General features: G+C 41.3%; 1 protein-coding gene and 1 long non-coding RNA gene across 3 annotated transcripts in view; one reads left to right on the top strand and one right to left on the bottom strand.

The window, feature by feature from the left end:
- The window catches only part of LOC134414129 (uncharacterized), a 154,339-nt gene extending 145,580 nt beyond the window's left edge, over positions 1-8,759 (bottom strand). For both annotated transcript variants that reach the window (XR_010026668.1, XR_010026669.1), the window contains exon 1: positions 8,396-8,759. This is a non-coding gene — a long non-coding RNA (uncharacterized LOC134414129). The remainder of the gene's footprint in view (positions 1-8,395) is intronic.
- Positions 4,826-23,698, top strand: part of LOC134414128 (lymphotactin-like) — a 30,008-nt gene continuing 11,135 nt past the window's right edge. The window contains exon 1 of the mRNA XM_063148288.1: positions 4,826-4,990. The gene's annotated coding sequence lies outside the window, so the exon portion shown is untranslated. The remainder of the gene's footprint in view (positions 4,991-23,698) is intronic.

The raw sequence follows: 23,698 nt of genomic DNA, 5'->3' as shown, positions 1-23,698 counted from the left end.
ATAGCACAACAGAAAGTGCCATGGCAAATATTTTCATGGCACATAGAACTAACCTTTCTCTCCTACATCAAGTCTAGACCCCAAAGGAAAGAATGGGGTGTAAAAATAGGGTGCAAAAAAAGCTATTTAGCTTTACAAAGATGGAAGTGAAACAATGACTCTGAGGAAGAGTATCTGAAACATACTAGCAAAACAAGCTAAAAAAAGTGCTTTTAGCCAGAGCCCCTGTGCTGCAGACTTTGAAGGGTCACTTCAGTGAATCAGAAGAGCATACAAGAAGCAGCCAAAAGGCTTAATAAACTGAAGCACCCTGAGCAATCTGGGGAATTAGGAATTGTTTTATGTGGGTATTTTTTCTGGAGTTCACCACCTTGTCTGCAGGAAGAAATAAATGAAAAGTGATTTTAGTGGTTATGGGCTGGTGAGGTGTGAAATGTGCCATGTGCAGCTGCCTGCTCAGCTACTGCTTTCACTAACACACAATACCACCTAGGCAGCTGCTGCCTTCAGTTGTGCTCCTAGTGCAGCATACAACCCTTTTTTCTAAAGGTACTAAAATGCCACTGACCTAACACTGTAGTTGGAAAAACCCTCAGTTGTCTTGTTGGATTATATTTCTCTTCAAATACAAGAATGTGCAGATGTGGAGCTTTGGGTCCTTTCCAAGCTAAATGGTCCTAAGATTCTATGAAATTATTCAAATACTTCTGCAAAAAATAACATACCAAACTTTTCAGTTAAGGATAAACTAAAACATTTTAAATGAGACCCCGAGTCTTTAGATAATGGAAATCTGTGAAAACACAGCTTAACATCCATCTTTGCTTTTCAGTAGACCATATTGCTCTGTCCTGACTGGATCAGAAGTGATTAAAACTGTACCATCAACAGAATATCCAGCTCACTGTGTGGAGTGTGCAGAGTTCATGGGTGTTTGAAATATGGCTGGCATTTCAATAGGACTAGGAAACAGCAAAGACATTGAAGGCCTGTTAAAAATTCATGTGGCCTGTTGCCACATGAATTTACAGGGTGGTCCTGAACAGAGGAAGGATATGAACTTTTCCACTGCTCAAACTGTAATGAATTGTCATTTACTTTATGTGGTGCTATTTTCTGTGGCCCACGATCTTTATTTATTCCTTGCTTTTCCCTATAAATAACTCTGGCTGACACCTTCAAAGGCTAGATTAAGCACAGGAACTGCACAGCAACATTGTTAAGGTAGCCACTCTGGACAATTGGTTAGCAAAGCTTATTAAAGTAAAGGTTTCAGTGTGGGGCTTGTGATCACACCAGGATAAGTTTCATCTTCTCAGTTTGAGATCTGGTTCTCAAAAAGAGCAGTCCCAGACTGTGGTCATGCTCTGTGTTGACAAAACAAAATGGAGGGGAACTTGACCTTGCCTGCTGAGAGGACCAAAGGGCAGACTCCCGAAGTCCCCTGGCACACCATGCCTGTTGTTTACAGCTTTCTTTCCAAATTTGGAAACAGAGCCTTTTCTCATCTCACTTTTTCCTGGCTGTAGGAAGGGCTCCAGCTATTTATATATGCTGCAGAGGTGCCAAAAGACACACAACACGGCTGGCAGCTTCCAGGGGGCTTGGCTCCACCAAGACGGCAATTATCAAGAGTTTTTTGGAAGCTATTTTATTCCAGCAAATCTTTTGTTCTGGGAGCACTTTGATCTGGGAATTTCTATGTAAATGTGCTGCCTAGGCTGGTATCCTTGAGATTTTATAACTAGAAAAAAGGGGACAGAGCAGTTTCACATTCTTGATAGCCTTTTAGCAGCTCATTTATTTATTATCCATGAATGAGCTTGTTCAGATGCAATACAAGTTTTTTAACCTTCCACATAAAATATGACATTCACTGCAATTTGGTAAATGGTGTAGTTTCTATGATTTCTTTACATAGCCTGCACCTTTAAATCTATTGAAGAAAAGATGTATCCAGAGACCATGAGCCAATAGTCTATTATACCAAGTACAGTGTGGTTTGTAGTTTCAATGCACATTGGTTTGGTTTGCTTCTCCAACAAACACAAAAACTTTGACTTTCTTTAAAAATTAATATTGTGAAGGAAGTTTGTAGTGAGATTCAAAATTTAACTTCTGCTTAGGACTCTTGACTCAGAGCCCTAAACTAAGTTAGTTTTCATTTCCCTCTCTCCCTTTCAAGCTGGGAAAAGAAAACAGGGAAACATAACAGATCAAACCATAAGTGGTTCATATAACTCTTACCTGTATTTTTTTTACTTAAAAAGTATGTAAATTAAAGAGAAGCTGAAAAGACTGAGAACAACTTAATTTGGCTTTCCATTTTTTCCCATGATACAGTTTAGGTTTCCTATAAACTCTCCCATAATTAGGACTCAGTGATGGTGAAACACTTTTGTCCCTGCTGTTTCTAGGTAACCTCAATTAAAAGCCATGCAGAGTGACAACAAAATACTGCCAACACATCAGTCATGCACTGTACGATAAAAATGAATTCTTTTTGTGTGTGTGCTTATTTTTGAACATAAGAATATTTGTCAGTTCAAAGAAGCTGGGAAGGATTACTTCGATTACTTATTTGTTACACTTTAATGCTGTCCTCTTTTCCAGTTCTCCCAGCATATTGCTCCTCTCATATGCCCTTCTCATTCAGATCCCCTCCTAGTATCACCACTGGCTTACACATCAAGAAGAATTCTTCCCACAGCTTCTAATGAACAACCTCATTGCTGTGTGGCTAACCTCCTAACTTGCCATTGCTCCCTGAGAACCCATTTGCGCTACTTCTGGGTGCTGTAATCTGATGTGAAGGTGAACCTCAAACAAGAAGTGACAAGTAATGCTTGGGCCTAGCAGCTGTTTCAGCCACTCACCATGGGTCATATGCAAACCTTAACTTGTGATTGGATGGGTATTTTAAGATCCACAGATGCACAGCTGGAAAGTCACCCGTTTAACCTGTGGTTAAAGTCATGGAGCAGATCTTCCTGGAAACTATACTAAAGTACATGGAAAATAAGGAGTGGATTGGTGACAGCCATCATTGCTTCACTAAGGGCAAATTGTTCCTGAAAAAATTCATGGCCTTCCATGGTGGGTGAGGGCATTGGTGGATGAAGAAAGAGTAACCGATGTAATCTACCTGGCCTTGTACAAGCAAAGCACATGACACTGTCCCACACAACATCCCCATCTCTGAAGTGCAGAGGCCCAGCCCACACCACAGTGGAGAGGGATTTGGCTGGATGGTCACACTCAGTGCAGCCCCTGGCTCAATATCCCGGTGGAAACCAGCGTTGAGTGCCATTCCTCAGGGGCTGGGGCTGGGACAGAGGCAGTTTAACACTTTTGTTGGCTACATGGGCAGTGGGACTGAGCTCACCCTCAGTGAGTTTGCCCACAACACCAAGCTGTGAGGTGCAGTCAGCATGCTGGAGGGAAGGGATGCCATCCAGAGGGACCTGGACAGGCCTGAGGGCTGGGCCTGCACAGGCCTCATGAAGTTCAACAAGGCCAAGCACCTGGACCAGGGCAATCCCAAGCACAAACACAGGCTGGGTGGAGAACAGGCTGAGAGCAGTCCTAAGGAGAAGGACTTGACAGGTGTTGGTGGACAAGAAGCTCAACATGACCTGACCCTGAGGGCAGGGCACACAGCCCAAAAAGCCAGACACATCTTGGGCTGCATCAAAAGCAGCATGGCCAGTAGGTCAGGGGAAATGATTTTGTTCTACTCTGGGTCAAAATGGAAATGCTTTTTTTCTTTTCTGCTCTGGTAAGACCCCATTTGGAGTTCTGCATCCAATTCTGAGGTCTCCAACATAAGAAAGATGAGGACCTGCTGGAGCAGGTCCAGATGAGGGGCAGGAAGATGGTCAGAGAGGGATGGAGCACCTCTCCTATGGCAACAGGCTGAGAGAGTTAAGGTTGTTGAGCACGGAGAAGAGAGGGCTCCAGGTAGAGGTTAGAACAGCCTTTCAGTATCTGAAAAAGGGGAAAGGGGCTTGTTACAAGAACCTGTGGATTAGATATAAAGAAGACATTCTTCATTATGAGAGTAGTGAGACACTGGTTGCCCAGAGATGTTGTGGATGTCCTATCCTTGGTGGTATTCAAGGCCAGGCTGGATGGCACCCTGAGCAACCTGGTTTAGTGGAAGGAGTCCCTGCCCATGGCAGGGCCCTGGGAGCTGGATGATCTAAGGTCTCTTTCAACCCAAAGCATTCTAGGATTTTGCGCGGATGCCAGCTTCAAGGGGTGGCATACATCAACATGTACAGCTTAGCAACTTAGCTTTGAAAATAATGTAGTGTTTCTTAGCATAAACTCAAGCACACTGCCACAGGCTGTCCAAGCCATGATATAGCAGCATCTCACACAGACAGCAAATACGAGTGGGCTCTCTCCAAGCAGCAAAAGCATACAGGATGTTAGAGGGAAACATTAGCATATATGAAACAGGCAGATTCAGTCTGGAACTGGAAAGCTCAAAGTGGATTGTGGGAGTAGGCAAAACCTACTGGCAAGAGAGAAAACAATGAAATTGAGAGAAAAAACAACTGAGGGCTAGAAATCATAGGTAGGAAAATCCATGCACAAACCCTGCATTGAGCTTCTGGGCATGAAAGATTGAGCAGAGCCTTGAGAAACCCTCAGCACACTGACTCTTCTGACTGAAAATATGAGTCATCAGCCACTAGGATGACTCATGGCTGCTCTGCTCCATCCTGAGTGGCAAATGAAAATATAGATGAAGAGGAAGGTCGGGCTGAGGACAGTATTACAAGCCAGGGAATTTCTCAGCCTCTCACTATGTGAACACTCATGTCATGAATCCTTTCACATTCAGCAGTTGGTGACTGAGGAGGAGACAGCACTGACCATCTGGGGAAAGAGAGTGGTGCCATCCTCCCTCATGTTGCCTGCCAGGGAGGGAGACGTTTTGGCAACAGAAGAAAGCACCTGAGAAACAGGAAAAGGCCAACTGGTATGTGTATCTATTTAGCAAATGAACTAGAAACAAGAAGGGGAAAATCACAAAGAATTTTGCATGCCTTGGTTAATTGAGTTACAGCTGTGAGGACAGCATTGCTGAATAGCTTGCCAGGCTGAAATCCTGGCCTCAGAATCATTGGAGATCTGGCAACAGATGTGAGCAAATTTGGTTTCCAACACATCTTTAATGCCATGTGATACTGAGAAACAACCAAGACGCAAGGTCCAGGCAAAGGCTGAGCTGCATTACTGGCTACATGGGTGCAGCCAGGCCAGATGTCCCCAAGCACCTCTGCTCCAATGGTGCCCAGCGCTGGGCAGAGAGGCTTCATGCCCGGTCGTGCCTGGGTCCTGCAGCCGAGGCAAATCAATGTGCTGACAGGGATATGCGGGCTCTGGGAGCTGAACTTCTAGACATCACCTTGACAATTGCCACACAGCCAGCCCGTAAAGAGTTGCCTGCAGTCACTCTGCTCCTGGACTCTCTGCTAGAGTGGCATCTGTATTTTATTAAATTCCCATCACCTTTCTTTTAGTCTGGACTAACTGTGAGGAGGGGATAAAGTTGTTTGTGAGCCATTAATGCTCGCTGGACTGGCACATTCCCACATCAGATCATGCAGCTCTTGCTTCTTATCTCCCTTGTTTTTCCCTTACATCTGTTAAGACTACAAGTTACTGGAGCAGTGACTCCATCTCTTGGGCATTGTTTATCCAACAAGGCCTCCATTTCCTTTAACTCCTGGATCTACCAGGAGATAATAATAAAACATTTACATGTTGTCTTGTCACAGCACAGGATTGGCTTTCTTTGTAATGAGTTTTTCCTAAAGTCTTTTGGGCATTGGTTGGATGATATTCTGTTCCCACAACAAAGTGAGTTGGGTCATTCAGTAGCATGTAAGAAAATTATTAACACAAATCTGAGCAGCAACATTTCAGCTTCTTTTCCCAGACCAGTGAAATTCAGCATTAACTCTGCGCAGTGAAGCATTCACTTTACTTAAGTACTTAATCTTCTTTAATCATCTTCAGCATGGAATTCCCCTCCCTTTCCATTCCTTTCAAGCCGCTTTTGGTCTCCAGCTAAAAGAAGGCCCTTTCACTCCTCTTTTTTATCAAAGCATTGCCCTGATCACAGACCAAAGAATATCAAGATAGATATACTTTTGCAGATACACTTAATGATTGTGTAAATGAGTGAATGCTCAGGAGAGAGCATGCTTTATGAGCAACAGACAAGTTAATACGAACTTGAGAGGCTTGGCATTGTCCTACTCTTTGTGCCTGTCATTCCTGCCTTAGGACAGTTCAGAGTTTGTAATTCCATAGTCTGCAGTGGTCATTGACTGACTGTTCCCAGCCATAAGCTTTGTGACACAGACTGAGCACTGCATGGACACAACCTTGTCCTTCGGAGATGCTTCCCTCTTCTCATTTCTATGAGAACAGAGTCAGTTTTCACTGCCTGCCAGGTCCATGCTGCTGGCACAAAGCTGAAAGGAGTGGTCAAAAGTACTGGAATCGTCTGCCAAGTACTGGAATGGTTTTCCCAGGGAGGTAGTGGAGTCATCATCCCTGGATGTGTTTACAAAAAGATTGCATATGGCACTCAGTGCCATGGTTTAGTTGAGGTGTTATGGCATGGGTTGTACTCAATGATCTTAAAGATCTCTTCCAACATAGTGATTCTGTGAAAAGCAATCACTGGCAACTCATTACATGCATGGAAGCTCAGCCAGAAGACAAGACAAAAGGAGCAGAGGTCTCACTGCAGTCTGGGATACTGTGGCAAAGCTAGAAAGGTTTTCCAGTTTCCAAGAAACAGCCCATAAGGGAGAGGATACTAATATGTGAATGCTGTCCTGAATGTTTTTAATATGCTCCTGAATCTCACAGAAAATTCAGGAAAATTTGAAATGTTTTGAAGGCTCTGCTCTATTTTCTCTGCTGTTGATGCTTTTTTTTTCAATTTTTCTGAGATCATGTTCCTTGGTTTATACCATTATGATTTTCTCTATGCAACTAAGCTGTTCTACGTTTAAAAATTATAAATCAAAGGCAAATAGCTCATCTAGACCAGTACCTGCCAATTTGCATCATAAAGTGGGTCTCTCAGAGCAATATTCTGTCTCAGAAAACTACTCTGTTGCTACACTACATAAAAAGACATAATGGCAAATTTTCCCCATATCACAGTACCTCCACTTGTGCAATGTCCTCTAATGGACAAAAGGGTAAAAGAAGGTTTTAAAAGAGGTCCTTATGCCTTGTGGCAACAGTCCTGAAGCTTGATGGTCTATTTTAGAATGTGCAATTTTAAGAACTCTGCTTGTTTAGCCCAGCCAGACAAAGGCTGGCACAAATATAACTATCCCAGGTGTATTTATAGGGAGGATACACTGGGGAGGAAGAAGACCTAATGAAGAAAAAATGGCACAAGAGCAAACGGGAATAAGTGAGCCACAATAAAATTAGGCTGGAATTAATGAACAATTCTTCCTGTACAGTTCCGGAAGAACCTTCCAGGAAGAGAACAATGGGGAAAAAAACCCCATGGCTATTTTTAGATAATAATAACATTAGTTTAGGAAAGTTTTATCACTGTGTGGCCTGATGGCTATGAAAGCAGAGGATCATTTCAGGAATCTTCTAGATCTATATACTTGTCTTTCTTGACCGTTTACATTTCTTCTGAAAACAGTTTCCCCCCAAGGGTTTTAGGACACACTAAGTACGTCTTTTTCATCAAACTTTAATCCATTCTTATTTGAGATACAGACTCTACAGACTTGAATAAAAAAAACAAAAGTGATTTGCTCGACCAAATCAACCCGATGTCTGTCCAAAAGATGCTTTCTGATTCATACAGGAATTAAATCATATGGCTGGCGGTCCCCAAGAGGCAATCTGAAGTGATCATTGAGTACCCGTTTATAATAACTCTGTTAACCTCTGCCAGTAGCAGAAAAAGGGCTCGGTGCCAGCGCATCTTACAGTTCTAATTAGCTTTCTTCCAGACGTGGCAATCCCCGTCCTGCGAGCCCTCTAGCGGTGCCGTCCGTGCTTGTGGGCCGGGCAGAGCCAGGCCACCATCGGGGCGGGCGCAGCCGCCGCCACCCCACTCCTCTACCTGCTCAGAGCCTCGCGAGAAAAAGTCACAACAAATTTCCATCGCCACGGCGCCATCGTCTGTGGCGTGCATTTCCTGCTTTGATGGAAAACCCGAAGGAAAGTACCCCCAAATTTCCTGTTTCCCTCCCAAGTATTTCACCTGGCTTAACAAACAGGATTATATTGTCTTACAAATCACACCAGGCTAACACATGGCAAGTTTGGGTACATGAGAATCGGACCCTGATGGTCCACATGAGCACTGGCTTATTTCTATGCATACCGTATGTGAGCAGATCCCCAACCGCAGGGCAGAGTAAAACACAGCTGGAACCAGCCCTGCAGTGCTGCTGGCACCCCGGCAAGCTGCAGAGTCGCTGTGTCCCCAGCTCGCTGCCAGCAGCCTCCCTTCGTCACAAAGCCAGCAGCCTTGCTCAGTGTCCTCCCAGCGGCACAGGGCTCTGCAGCTCTTTGCTCACGTTCAGGAATTCCGTGATAACTGCTGGGATAGATAAATATTTTTTTTAAATGCTGTCCCTGCACAGAGACCTCCATTGTCACTGTTGCCTGGCCACAGGGGAAAAATCCAAAGAGGCACTTTGCTGTGTTTCTATTTCTGGCTCCTGGACTGCAGAACACCTCATGGCTTAAGCAGTTCCTTGCTGAAGTTGTACTTTCACAGCACTAAATATAGGAATAGTGCACTCTGCAGGGCCTAAATTTAGCTTTGCTGCGTTAGAAGGGGAGGTACCTCATTACTGGAGGCAGAAAAGCTAAACCACTGCAGGCAGGGAAACTTGGGTGATGCAGTAACAGCCACTGCCCTGTTGTGCCAGTGCACGAAGGAATTGAATTAGAAACTTCAGTTCTAGGTTTATGTTTTTTAATAAATCTGTTAAATGCCTCAGTGAGGTTTTCCAGTAGTTCACTTCCTCCAGAAGAAATTATATACCTCCATACCATTACCGTAAAAACATTTAGGAATATTCCTTATTTAAATTAAGGAGAGAATTTAAAATTGTGCAAGTCAAATTTCAAGGTTTCAGGCATCTGAGCTTGTTGCAGCTGGCATGTAAATCCTTGCATAAAGATTCCCAGAGGCAGTAAATCATGACTACCTGCCATAAACCTGGGCAGGCTTTTCAGGAATGTTAATCACTGCTAAAAAAGGAGTGCCCCTCGTCTCACAGTTGCAGCTTTTCACCTTTAAGTCACCAAAGTCACTATTCTAGCATAGTTGGCAGGGGGCACATGACCTGGACTCTGTTCCTAAGATATACTATTCACTGTGGATTAATCACCATGCCTCTATTTCCCTATCATCTGCCGGTGGCAGAATTTCCCCTGTGCTGCAGAGCATTTTCAGAACACAGTGACGAGTTAAAACCATTGCCCTGGCTTCTCTTTCAAAAAATCACAAAGCCCTGGGAAGATTTGAAAGACAGGATTTCGACAAAATGCTATGCAGGAAAACACCTGACTGCTTGAAAAGATGTTTCCTAGCAAGTGCCATCACTCATGAATCAGCAAAGGCAGGTGAGTGCCACAGGCAGCAGAACGAGGCTGTGGGTGAATCATGGGAGATGTAGTGCAAGGAGGTGACCCCACAATGGAAGCAGTTGATATAAATTAATTTTTTTTCAGGAATTAAGATAGCATTTCAGAAGTGTAAGGGGTAGGTTTTGTCAAAACTTTACAGAGTCCCATTTTTCCATTACTATTCTCATCTACCTACAGTGTTCACCAATATGAAACAGGGCTATGAGTCAGATCATCCTCCATGTGAAAAATTATTCTTTAATAGGAAAAAAAAAATCAAACCACCACTAATTTAGTTATTTCATCTTCATACAGATGAAGATGATGATACACAAACTAGACAATGGAGGAGATCACTCATTCTAAAAAGAAAATATTGTTGGGATCCACCAATTTTTCTTATCAGACTCAAACATAAGGAGGAAAAACACCCTTTTATGAGTCCACACTAGATTCAGCCCTGGCTAATCCATGACAAGTGACAGCTGCACAATCATTTTACTGCAGACTGCTAATAAAAGTACATTATTTACTGGATACCTAATGTCCATACTGGGAAGGAAATGCACCCCCAGCACTTATTCTCCAGTACAGACTGGACTTTTTTTCACATACTTCTATAGCCCAAATCCTTTATAGCCCAAAACATTTTGGTTCTTGTTAACTTTCAAGCTGTGCCTGTGAATTGTCTGGGAGCATATTATTTGGCTGGGGCCAAAACAGATCAGTGACAGTGGTTAGGCAGTTGTGGGAAGATGACTGGGGCTGCAAAATAACGGTACAGAAATTACAGAGGAAAATAAAGTGGGATAGAACTTGGTCAGTACACCCAACCTCCCACACACAACACAGTCTAAGGGGGGCTAAACTCAGGGTGGAGCGGGGTGGAAACACCATGGCCACACTCTATCTAAACCCTTGCAGAGGAGGGAACTCAGTGGTACTTTCTAGCCAGTAAGATGCACAATTGCTGAAAAGCAAGGGAAACAGAGGAATATGTCTTGCTGTTGAATCAGCAGCAGTAGTGAAACCACTCTCCTTGGACTGACCCGTGTGCCCATGCAACACTTTTCTTGGGTGCCATACTGAGAAATCTGCCCCAAGGTATGATCACCCCTCAGTAACTCAAATGCATGACTCAAGTCATGCAAGCTTAATATAAATGTAAGGAAATAGTATAGAAGTGAGTCAAGATTGAGAAGAAGTTGAGGAAGACACCATCATAACTTTTAGGATCAGCTGACAGGCTGAATCTGTCTTGTCCCCGCACAGGGACCCCTATTGGGTAAGAACTGTACTCTATGCACACTGAAGGATTATCTTGAGCTAACTTTTGTTAGGGATTAGATCTTGTGTAGTATGTTGTGTTGAATTATATTGCTTGTTATTCTATTGTTTTGGATACATTTTTGAGATATCACCATGAGCAGCCCTTTAATCTGTTGAAATTATATTAATAAAGAGTGTTATTCTATCACCTGTTAATGGGAGTCCTTCAAGCATGCTGGCAGTAGTAACGGTGTGGAGACCCAGGAGGAGGTTTCTCAGGCATGTGATCCTAAGCAGGTCAGCCAAACTGCCTTCAATGTGGTGAACTGCTCAGTGAAGGGCCCCCATTACAAGACACTGATAGATTGGTTGGGCACAAGGGTCCCAGTTTTCCTGGGGAGCTAACAGACTAATCAAACACTAAGAGGTGGAGCAAATCTCCCCTTTTCATGTGACAGTATTAAAAAAAAAATCATATTCAGCATATGAAAACAATCTCTGGGACTGTTTATTAGCACAGATATAGTCACTGAATTTAAAATAAGGAAACAAAAATTGTCTGTCTTTTCTGTCAATGCATCCAGTAAATAATGTTAAGTCAAATACCGATTGGTCTCACTCACAAGCTACACACATCTACCAGCCCTCTCATACCCCATTACTTCAAATTTTGGTGCTGGCAGTCAAAGTTTGTGTCACTGACACACTGAGGTGTAGGAGTAGATAAGTCTTCAGAAAGGAACAATCAGCAGGATTTTAAAATTCTGGATACGTTTGCCATCCATCTGTTTACATTTTCTTTTGCCTCTTTATGAGCAAACCATGCTCCCTTGATCTCATGCACAGCTAGTCTTGGACCTTCAGAAAACCTTACAAAAACACCTTATGACTGCATATTCATGAAGTAACTATCAAAAAAAAGAAAAGGAGAAATGATTTCCAAATATAAACTCGTTGAAACAAAATAAGAAAGCATGGGGAAAGGAAGGGACTCCATGCAGGATGATCTATAATTTGAATATTTTTGTGGGTTTTGCTTCTGTACTTGAGAGATTGAAGATAAGGTAACTCCTTAAGTCTCTCATGATCCTGATACTCTTTCCATATTGTGAATATTTCAACTGGTATAAGGAAAGATGTTACCAATTCCTTCAAAACCTCTGCCCGCTGTGACACTAAGGGGTCATGAGCACAAACCCAGCGACTGAAACATTAGAGATGATATCCTGCTTCTACACCTGCTTCCCGAGATCCTTTTCTCACACTTCTCCCATGTGCCAGTGGAGATTTCAGATACTAATTATTCACAGCTGTACAGCATGGCCAGTGACAGCATATCTGGAAATATGCCTAATGAAACATGCAATATTATACCACAAAGCAACATTAACAAAACAAAAAAGACCTACAAACAAAACACATGTCAATGTAGAGAAAGAAAAAAAAGAGATTAAATAAGTTGAGCTAGGTGCTCAGGAGTTCCCTTGCTCAAAGACTCATATCAAGATTTTTCATTTCAAATAACAATTCCAGGCTTATCTAATGCTGCAGGCCATAGCTATTAGTCTTCTATATTTTCAAAAGACAAGGGATATTTTATCCTTTCCTGGTTTGGGCTGGTGATTTTCAGTGTAATAACTTGCATGTTGTCTCATTTGGGATTTGTGACCAAACCAACATTAATAACATGGGGATGTTTTTGTTACAGCTTCCATAAATAGCATTTCTGTGGATCATATCTGTAGGTGTTTCAGCTGTAAAATAAGGCATAACATTTACCTTGCTGTGCATACTACTAAGCATTTTTAGATATTTGATTATTAATCATATTGTTGGCATTACCATCTTTAAATTAATTCTTAATAAGGACACTTCCTCTTTTTTAGCTTAGCACTTGCCATCGCTATCAACATCAGTATGTACTCTCTTTTAGCTGTCATGTAGAAAAATGTATTAAATTAATCTTTAAATCAATGTCAGCTGGGAGAGCAGATTTATGAATGTAACTGAAAATCCCCAGTTGTGCAAAGATTATATAGCTGAGCTCTGCCTTCTCCAAGAAGAACCTCTCTGAATTCTCCAATTCTGTATCAATAGATTTGGAGATACCTTCCTATTTTCTTATTCCCTTTCTTGTATGTATGAGCAGCAAAAGCACACAGAAGGAAACACAGGGCAAGTCAATCAACTCTTCCTCAGATCAGCATTGCCCACTGAAACTTCTGTAATAGAAATTCCCTGAAAAGAAAACATTTTCCCACCTGCCTATGTATCTGACAGGCAGAGAGGAGAAGTGGGCTAGGAGGCCTTCCAGCTTGCAAACAACCTAAGTGGTCCTATTACAATGTGCTATTAATATTGTGTATCTTAACAGTCACACAGATGTGACTTAACATCTCTATATAAAAATCTGATATGAAATGAGAAATCTGATCTGAAACAAAAAATCTGATATAATGTCTGCAACATTTACAAATAAATGTTTATGTCGTTAGATAAACCTCAACATAGCCTGAAATAATTTGCCATAATGACATCTTCATTGTCAGACTGAGGAATCTTCCTTCAAACATGGCTATGGGTGCCTGTTTGGCTTAGACCTTTCGGCTGTTTACTTAGGTTGTGAATTTGTCCTTCACAGAGTATTCTTTTGTTACATATTTGTTTATTACCTGCCACGATGGTTCTTGGTGCAGGACTGGAGTTTCTGGATCTTATTTTGATGACAAAATTCTTCCTTAGGCCAAAAATATCTGTCCTAAAGCTTTCAACTGAAGAGATTGCTACACTTATGTGAGGTCAATAGCTCTGAATAATTGATAAAACCACCAAAAGAGACAAGATGTGCAATGCTATTAAAGGATCACCTATGATGCAAGTTGTATAAAAGAAAAGATGCATCCCATCTTCAAGCTTACACAGCCAATGCAATCTCCTTTGGAATCAGGAGTAGCCAGCTGACCCTACCCTCCATAGCAGCCAACAAATGTTTGATTTGGAAGACTTACAAAAACACCTTATAACTCCCTGTCCATGAGGTGATGAATTGGTGGACAAAAAAAGTGTGAACAATCTTCAGATATTGTTCACAATTCAGATATTCAGTTGTTCTTCTTGACAACATTGGGAACAAGACGAAAAAGAAGAAATACAATACATGACCTAGCTTGAATATTTGTGCCAGTATTCAATCTTTAACTTATAAGATAATTTATTTATCTGATAGAACCTTGATATAATTATGTTGCTCAGCCCAAGACAGCATGTCAATGATCACAGTATCTTATTCAATAATAATTCTATTGAAATAGGAGTTCACAAATTGAGTAAAAAAGGCAAAATATGTGCAACCAAATACTCCCCATGTATATTCTTTTTATTTTGTAGAAACTTTCTTTGTTGTTTTTCTTTGGTTTGTCGTATGACTCCAACCTTAAACAATAAGAGTAGAAGCATCAAGACTGATGATTTGGAGAAGGAAAGAAGAAAGCACAAATGCTATCATCCTGTCACAAACCGCAAAGACAGATATGTTTTGGGTCGCATCACTGTCAGAGATATTAGATGCACATTATTTTGCTTGCAAGGGATAAAATGAAAGCAACTGGTGAAACAGCTTAGCCTGATTCAGGATAAATTACAAGAGTTAAGGCAATAAAATGGTTCCATTAGTGAATCTGCTTACTTTCTGCACTTCAGTCAGTATGAGATGGGCTTAATGTGTTTATTTCCCATTTTATCCTTGTGTTTATCTCCTGGTTTTTTCACAATGGAACTTCATATTTCCACTTAGACTACATTAATAAGATTGTGCAAAGAAAGTCAAGTTTCATCTTTGTTAAATGTACATGAAAGAGCTTTTTAAACCACACATCTTTAATGACATCATTTTGCAAAGTTACTTTGCAGAATTCTTCTGGATGAACCAAAACTTCTAATTCTCTATTTAGATTCCTCATTGAAGAGGTGCATTTTACCACACTGAGAAGGGCTGACTTTCTTTAAACAAGAGGGAGTTGGCCTCTATGTTTATGGAATTGGTTGATGTAAAGTTAGAGTTTCTTAAGAGTTGAAGAAGAAAGAATTCAAAGCTTTCTTTGATCAAAGCCTTAAAGACTGACATTAGAAACAGCAACGGAAACAATAAAATGAAGCAAACAAAACAATATTCCACAACTTAGACCTGCCAATTAAACCTCCCACTGCCAAAAATGGGGCAGAATATAGACTAGCTTATAAAATACACTTTTTTGAGTTATTGCTCTCCAGTTTATAAGATGTTTACATATCCAAATGGCTCAACATAAAGAAAGCGTAACTTTGAAGTTCACAGGAGGAGTCCTTACGAGGAAGTAAGCAGGTGTGGATTTGCCACCAGGAATTTGCATCCCATTGGTACAGCTTCATGGCCTAAATAAGCTCAAGGCCATCTGGGGAGGGAGAGGACCTACTGGCACCTGAAGTCCTCATCCAGAACAGCCATTTAACCAGCACCAGCTAAACACCCATCTCCAGCACTTAGTTTAAAGACAGGCTGGCATTTTAAAGTACAGACAGACAAGAAATAAAACTCTTAAATTAGTTTCAATAGGAGGGAAAACTACATTTCTATTGACATTAGAATCCTGAGCTCCTACTCCATATCACCCACAGCAATTTTCTGCAATCACTACTGACTACTTATTATTTTCTTTTGTTTCAGCCATCTTTATATTTAATGAGGTAGCTTTATCTTTTTTTTAACTTCAATTTGTAAAAAGTAAAAAAGGTAGAGAAAAATCATTTATTCAAAGTATTAGAAGAGAGGTTTCAAGTTTTTCTCTGATTATATTATTACACTTATAGAAATGAACCTATTTTGTGTTTCAAATGAAATTAAAACAAGAAATGTTAATAATTATGATACTATAAATTTGGCAATTTTTAATTATAATTTATTGACTCATTGAGGTTTTGTAAGCAGTTACAGTAGTTAATCTTTTTAATTGAAAGAATGGGGTGAAATACCTTAAACTATATTATCATAGTCTTCTTTATTTATAAAGTACAACAAATCCTTTCCTGAACTGAGAAACTCTGTTCATCCAAATGCCATCACCTACAGATTTTCTATATTGGCATATTCACTGCTGTTATTCAGAATTCTTTAAAGTGCAACTTCTACTGAATATTTTGAAGCTTGTTCAGTGTGGAAAATCTATTAAGTCACATTAGAAATTATTTAGAATGCTGGTGTTCAATGTATAAATCTGTATTTCAGTCTTCTTCCAAGATTAACTTGATAAAAGGAGTAAAAAGAAAGGTAATTGAGCCAGAAATGAAACATTTCATTCCCCTTTTCCTAAATTTACTATAGTGGGAATATTAGAATGAAAATAAATATTTTATCATTTCTTAAGGATACAGAGAATATCTTTATCAGATGAAAAGACCCCCAGCTATACTCTGTAAAGATTTCATTTGATGTCAACATTCAAAATAAAATATTTTATAGTAAGTGCCACAATTCTTGATTTTGGAAAATGTGAGTACCAATGTCACTGAATTAAAAGACAATTTTAATCTTATTGATTTAAAATTGACATGACTTAAAATCAATCCTTAGTAGATCCTGTTGAGTGAGACCCTAAATGCTAGAAAATTATGTAATCTGATGAAGTTTCCTTCATTCTAATTTGAAAACCAATTGTGAAAAAGCTTCTGAAATAATTTATTGTATGAAGCATAATTATTATCATTAATATTATTTATCAAACAACTGTGGGTCAGCAATAGGTTATCAATAGATAATTTTTCCTCTGAGAATCCAAAACTGAAATTTTTACTTGAATTTTCTCAGCCTCAGTTGTGTACATTGTACAAGTCACAAACAATCTTCCATTTCTATATCAGACAGGCACAATTTTTAGGTTTGGCTTTTGAGCAGAAATGCTTGTGTGCCTGAAATTTTTCCCACTTGTGTTCTCTACCTTCCTTTGATATGTCTTCAGTAGGCCTCTGACAAACACCCATATAGGAGATCTCTAACAAGCAGCAGAAATAATATTATAGGAACTTGAGTCTCTCCCTTTCAAAACACATCTGGAACAATGTTTTAATATCAAATTGAAAAATGTAAGTGTAAATCCCTTCTGACCAGTAGAATATACTGAATTCAGAGGCAGCTGCCTGTCCCCAGCAGCAGTGCAATATTTGGACACAATTAGTACAGAAATATCAACAGTTTTCAGAGTAAAGTGCAGGATGAAGCTGGTTACAGCGTCCTGTCACTAATCACCCCACAAGGAAGGCCCTTCTAAATAGATGCATCAGTGAAAGAAACTCATTATTCAACTAAATCTGTCCTGCAGAGATCTGAAATATGCAGGAGAGTAAATGTAAATTAGACTATGTTCTCTCCCCGTACACAAAAACTGGTATCCATACTTCTGTGCTCAAATGTTACAGTACAGCACCATTTGGTTTCTTCACAGAGAAAAAACGTACCAAGAAAGACAGAAATTTCCATTACTGTACGTGCTCTACTTATTCTAATGTGCAGCACATGAGGGAGGTGAAAACTTGTCGAGCACAGTATCAGTTCCTGCAGTTTGTTTCAGCACAAGGCTGCTCCTAACTGGAGGAGCTCCAAGGTGCTGCTCTGTGCACCCAAGGTCCTGATGGAGTGTTCCATGGGGCTCTCCTTGTGCGGTGGAAGCACCACTGCCCCCAAGCTCCCTACACCCAGTGTCCCTACTGGCAGCACAGCTGGCCCCCAGACCACACCCAGCCAGACAAGTCTGCAACAGCTCAGAACAGAGACCAAGCAGGCACAATACTAAGTCCATCAATAAATTGCGCTGAGACAATTCTACACACATTTATAGGTAAAGCAGACCTCTAAATAGCCAGGAGATAGGCTAAATACCATAAAAGAACCTCACAGGAAGCAGCTTCCCCCTAATACCTAATCTAAACCTACTCTCTTTTAGTTTGAAGCAATTCCCTCTTGTCATATCACTACATGCTCTTGTAAATAGTCTCCTCCATCTTTCTTGCAGGCTCCCTTCAGGTACCAGAAGGCTGCAATTAGGTCACCCTGAAGCATTCTCTGTTCCAGACTGAACAATCCCAACTCTCTCAGCCTTTCCTCATAGGAGAGGTGCTCCATCCCTCTAATCATCTTGGTGGCCTCCTCAGGACTCGCTCCAATGACTCCAACATCATACTGATAAGGTGCTGTTTTTCCTGCCCATAGAGCAGCTGAGTGAGAGGCCAAGGACATTCCCACTTCCATAACAGAGCTACAGCACTGCAGCATAGGCACTAGGAGCTGCAATCAAGCATTACTAATGTGCTCAGTAGCTTAGGTATTAAGTTCAGTAAAGAACAAAAAAGGCATGGAAAGAACATGTAGGCAAAATGTAATGGATAGCCACAGGTGGGAGGAAAAATCAGCTTTGAATTCTCCCTAGAATAATTCCTTGCATAAGACTTTATATAAGCTGACAGCCTTTCATATTCTCAGAATAGGATCCCAAAATTCACTGGCAAGGTCTGCACCCTCCAGTAAGAACGGCCCCAAGACTGTACTCACCAACTACCACACTGCTTATTATAAGGGAAACAGGGACAGCCAGTTTCAGGTGGGGCTGGAACCCAGTTTCAACAGCATTTGGGACTTTGCTGTCACCTATTGGGTCAGCTTACAACCTGGCAAGCCTTCAGAGACTTGTCTGTGACCCTCTCTCTGAGACTGTGTGGAAAAGAGATACACAGGCAGGGGCAGGAAGCAAAACTGACCTTCATCAAAGCCTCTCTGGAGTCCAATCTTATAAAGAAAGCAGAAGAAAAAAACCCAGCTGTCTGTGCCTCCTGGAACTGCTGCTCTGCAACAGTAGAGGTGCAGGCAAAACAGGCAGCATCAAGGCATGCTGCTAAACCAGAGGTGTATTTGAGCACACACTACTGGCGAACAGCCCCACAGAGAAAGCTGTGCTCAATCAGAGCTCTCCAAGATGAAAGAAAAAACTGTGAAGCCTGTCCAGCTCTTGCCAACTGAGAGCATTTTTGCTCCACAGGGCTTTTATATATTTCAAGCCACCCGGTTGTTTTTATGAAGGAGACCTATGCTCAGCATCTCATTTCAAAGTGAGTCAGAGGAACAAGCAGCAGGAGAAGGTAAAGGTTTGGTTTCACATGCCGTGCTAACACTCATCTCATTTCTTTTATTATTTGGAACCATATGCCCAACGGAAGAAGCAGGGAAACAATAATACCAGCATTATTTTAGAGCAGTGCCCAAGGGACTTGTCATCTGACATTCTACGTTGCCAGAATTCCCCGTGCAATGAGGACAGTTACATTCCCTAACTTTGCCTCCCTACTCAGTAAATGGTACACCAGCTTCATAAAAGAGCAGCTTTTTATCTGTATTTCAACTTCTAGAGTAAATAAAGTTTTCCCTCAAGATATTAAAGGAAATATTGACAATATGACATGACCATATCCCTAAATACCCAAAATTCTCACCACAGAAAAGCAAACCCTTCTTTTGATAAAGTGCAATGGTGTTTCAGTCTGACCTTGTGTTTCAGGAAGCTTCCGTTTCTAGGACTTGCAGATTCGAAAAGTTGGTTGTCATAAATCCAAATCTCTTTAAAGCACATATTTTAGATAAAGAGGAGGAAATCAACAATATTCTGACTGAGTAGGCATAGTAACATTTTACATGCAAGCCACATGCAAAAGTTTACAGGAGGAAATAAGTAGCTTGCAAGACAAATCCAGACTTGAGAATATTTTTGTAGAGTTTTCTGAAAAAGTGAGGCTCTTTTTTTGCATAAAGAACCACTATGATGACTTGGCATGGCATCTCTTAATTGAAGCCACCAACAGACAGGAAGGAAAACCAAAACCTGCTGTGGAAGGAACCTGCTGGGCAACCCTATTTAGAGGAGCAGAGAGGTGGTATATCTGCACACAAGCTGAATTTCCAGGTATGAAACAGAGAAAAAAGGCAGGTAGCCTTTAAAAATGTTCTAAGTTATCCTTACAAAGTCAGGAAGTTCCCTTACCATTTCATAAATCCAGTAGGGAATATTATTCACTCTTTCATAACAGAGAGTATAGCAGACTTCTGGAAAGCTCCCTCAGCTTAATCTAAATCAGGTTCTGGATGTGCTTAAACACTTTCATAAGCTAACACTTCATTTTTCTGAACACACAAAGATTACCAGCTGAGAAGACCGCTTGATCCACGTGTAGGGAAGGGTCACTATTTAACAAAGACACCAAAGAGGATGGAAATGAAGGATAATTACATTTGGCTGCTCTGCTTTGTTTTAGCTGGAGTTTTGTTTGTTTTTTCTTTGTTTGTGGGGTTTTCTGAGGGGGATGTTTATTTATTTGTCTGTTCCAATTCCTTTATTAGTCAGGTAAAATTGGAACAATACCACACACCATGGAGAGAATATTAAAATATACACGTGAACCTCCGTGAACTTTTGTGCTTTTCATGTGTTTACTTGTTCATGCTGCACCAAGCAGGTCCAATTTCTTACAATCATATGGAGGAGAATAAGAAAAAATTCCTCTGGATCAGGTCAAGTCTATGCTGAAAGGGGCTTTAGAAGTTTTTTAGAAGACAGTATAGGTCAAACAGTTAATTCAGAATTAAGATCATGATGTAGCTGGCAAAGGAAAATACGGTATTGTTTTTATTTTTCTGCACAAATCAGATTACTTGCCTATGTTTTGGCCTGGAAATTAGAATCATTAAAGTGCAGTGATTTGTTTGTTAATAGACTTAACACACAGCCTAGAAAACAAAACTTAAAAGTAGATGTTCCTCAACAGTCAGCTTCTAAATGAGGGGGTTTCACATACAGACGTTTTCACATCAATAAAAAAGCCCTAAGAGTAATTTCTCTCCCTTTCTGAGACCACAGAACATTATCTCTGGCTGGTACACCCTGTTGATTTTTAACCACCTCTGTTCTGCCTCACCAGCTTCCTGCTTTTATCCATCCAGAGCAATCAGAGTGCAGGGAGCCTCCAAGGCACACCAGGACCATGAAGGCACTAAACCTCATTCTCACCTGTTTGAACTTGATCCTCCTTTCACCTGCTGGGAACAAGCCTAAACAAGGTCATGCCCAAAGTCATCTGAAACTCAATTGCTGCAAGGCAAGCTCTGCTGATGAGAAGTGGCTTTCAGCAGTTTTTCAGGCCAGAAAAGACCAGCAGACCACAGAGCCTGACCTGCTTGACAAAGGCTGCTGCAGAGAAGAGCTGCTGGGAAAAGGCACCACTTTCTAACCTGGAGTGAGGCCAGGGCAAGTATAAGATCAGTGTCTCCAGCCCCTGACTGAGAAGAATGAGGCTGTTCATAATATGGCAAACATCATTCAGTTTATTTCCTTTCAATAAAATAAGCCAGCTCAGTTTGCCCTTGAAATTCATTTTATTAGACTTCATGCCCCCAAGGCAATCAAGCCTCTAAATCCTTGACATTTCCTCCTCTCCTGTGTTCAACAGCTCTGTCCAGGGAGAAGTGGCTTAACACTTGCCTGCCAGTTTCTTCTCTTTTCAATCTCTCTTTTCTCCTGGCTCCTCAGGCTAGTCAGCTCTCCCAGGTTTAAGGCCTAGGGTTAATGGCACACCTTTCAAACCTTTTTTCCCCCCCAGTGTAAAGCTTAAATCACAAAACAGATATTAGGCAATAAGGAAGTAGATGAGCTATTAAAGGCTATGATTTAGAGGGTTTAGACTGCAGCTACCTCTGTCTACTTCCCCTTAAAACATTCTCTGGAAGTTCTACATTTCCTCCCTACAAGCTGGTGAATGCTTGTAGGAGGATGGCACAGTAGCACTGTGACAAGGTTCGTTAATCTGCATGAGCCACATACATGACAAGCCAAAGTCTGGAGAAAGGGGGAGCATCCTCCATGACCCAGCTATCACCCCACTCAGAGGAGAAGCAATGGACACAGCCTAGAGGAGTTAGACAGAGCTGTTGTGAGCCAGCTGATGAGCTGTTGATCTGCAATGAGAGTTCTGCTCCCTCACCAAGGAAAAACACAGGAACAGATAATATTTAGTCACAGGACATAGAAGAGAACAAGTAAGAGCATGAGAGTTCTTCAAAGATGAAGACTAAATCCCAATTGTGAGGTGAACCAAGCCTGTGATGAAAGGATTGAGGCACAAATTTGGAGACAGAACTGAAGAGTTTGCAAGCTTCCCAGTTCCAGTTCTCTATGAGGGAACTCCTGCAGTTCTGCAAGGAGCACCAGATCTGCACACTTCCTGTGGGTTTCACTGCCAGACAATACAACACACATACAAATCTTACCTAAACACTAATAACTGTAGCAAATTGTTACTGAACATTGCTACTGCTAACCAAAGGCAGAGTCCAGCTCCTATTTAGCTATTTTCTAATGCCTTTGAGACCTGAGCCATGCAGTTTCTTCTATGTCTAATAGAAAAACAGAGCTCTATCCATTGATAGAGCACAGGAATCCAGCAAAGACAAGTGGTTCCTGAAAACTACAGTGCCCTCTTCACAGACAATTTGAGGAACAGCGCACTGCTGCAGTAGTAATTCCCTCTTTGAAGGACCCAGACCTTTTCTCTTTTGGGATTAAACTGTCCAATACTCTTACAACCTTTTGAGAATCTCTGGAGAGAAGGGCTATGCAAGAGATGTGTCTTTGCTTACATAAATCTGCTAGTACACATGGCAAGAGGAAGCAAAACAGCTCACAGCTGGACTGACAGAGAAGAGATGGATTATGGTGAGGACCAAGATAAATAGGCAGGGCAGTCCCTGAATCTTGCAACTAGCATCAATCAGATGACTCTCATCCCATTTCATTTGGGGTTACATCAATATCTGCTTAGCCCTGAAGTACAAGCTACCCCATCAAGCAAAGATTAGGTCATCTTGTCTCACCTATGCCTTTGACAGTGTGAGAGTGATGGCCTCCATTTCATTCTGTGTACAAAACAGGGAAAATACTCACTTATCTTAAAGAAGGTAGTATAGGGAATGGAAGAACCAGTTCTCTCTCTGTGCACAGAGAGCAAACAGATAATCTGACACTAGACCTGGCAAAAGCAGGCAGGTTTACTGGCCATGGGGACATGTGGCTGGTTTGGGCTGGGCTTGTGGAAGAGAGGAGCAGGAAGGCATTCACCATGCCCGGTAAGCTTTGCTGCGTAGGGTCAAGAGTTGCACATGGGGCCATGCTGAACTATGGTTGAGGAATATAGAGGTCCACAACCACATTGAATGCAGCCAAATTAGGTGCAAGAAATGTGATAGCCATGGCAGGGAGCTTTTAATTTATTGCTGTCTTAGACATGATTGTGGTTTCTACAGCTCTTAGTGAGAGGTGGAAGTAGTTTGCAAATGAGAAGTGAAACAGCATTTAACAGTCTGAAACTACAAAGAATAAAATTAATGCTAATTTGAAGGGGAGAATATTCCCATGCCCCTTGCCTCCCACTTACTGCAGTGAACTCAGGTGAATAGTACAGACTGATGCACTTGTCTAACGTGTGGTTTCATACTCACTGTCATTACAATGGAGGAAAAAAACCATAGAATAAATAAACCCCAAGGACTCTCTTTTGGAAAGTTCAGAATGGAACATTTTCAAGTGTGGGTACTTGCTACAGCACCCTGTAAGCTCTTTTTTCCTTGCCCCTCTCATTTAAGCCTTCATCTGCACAGTGACTCTCCTGCTATTAGGGGCTCACTGAGAAAATGGCTGATACAGAATCCAGTTTA

The sequence above is a fragment of the Melospiza melodia genome, chromosome 2, assembly GCF_035770615.1.
Source record: "Melospiza melodia melodia isolate bMelMel2 chromosome 2, bMelMel2.pri, whole genome shotgun sequence".
NCBI lineage: Eukaryota > Metazoa > Chordata > Aves > Passeriformes > Passerellidae > Melospiza > Melospiza melodia.
The sequence above is the reverse complement of the archived record's forward strand: the minus strand, read 5'-3'. Positions and strand labels throughout refer to the sequence as shown.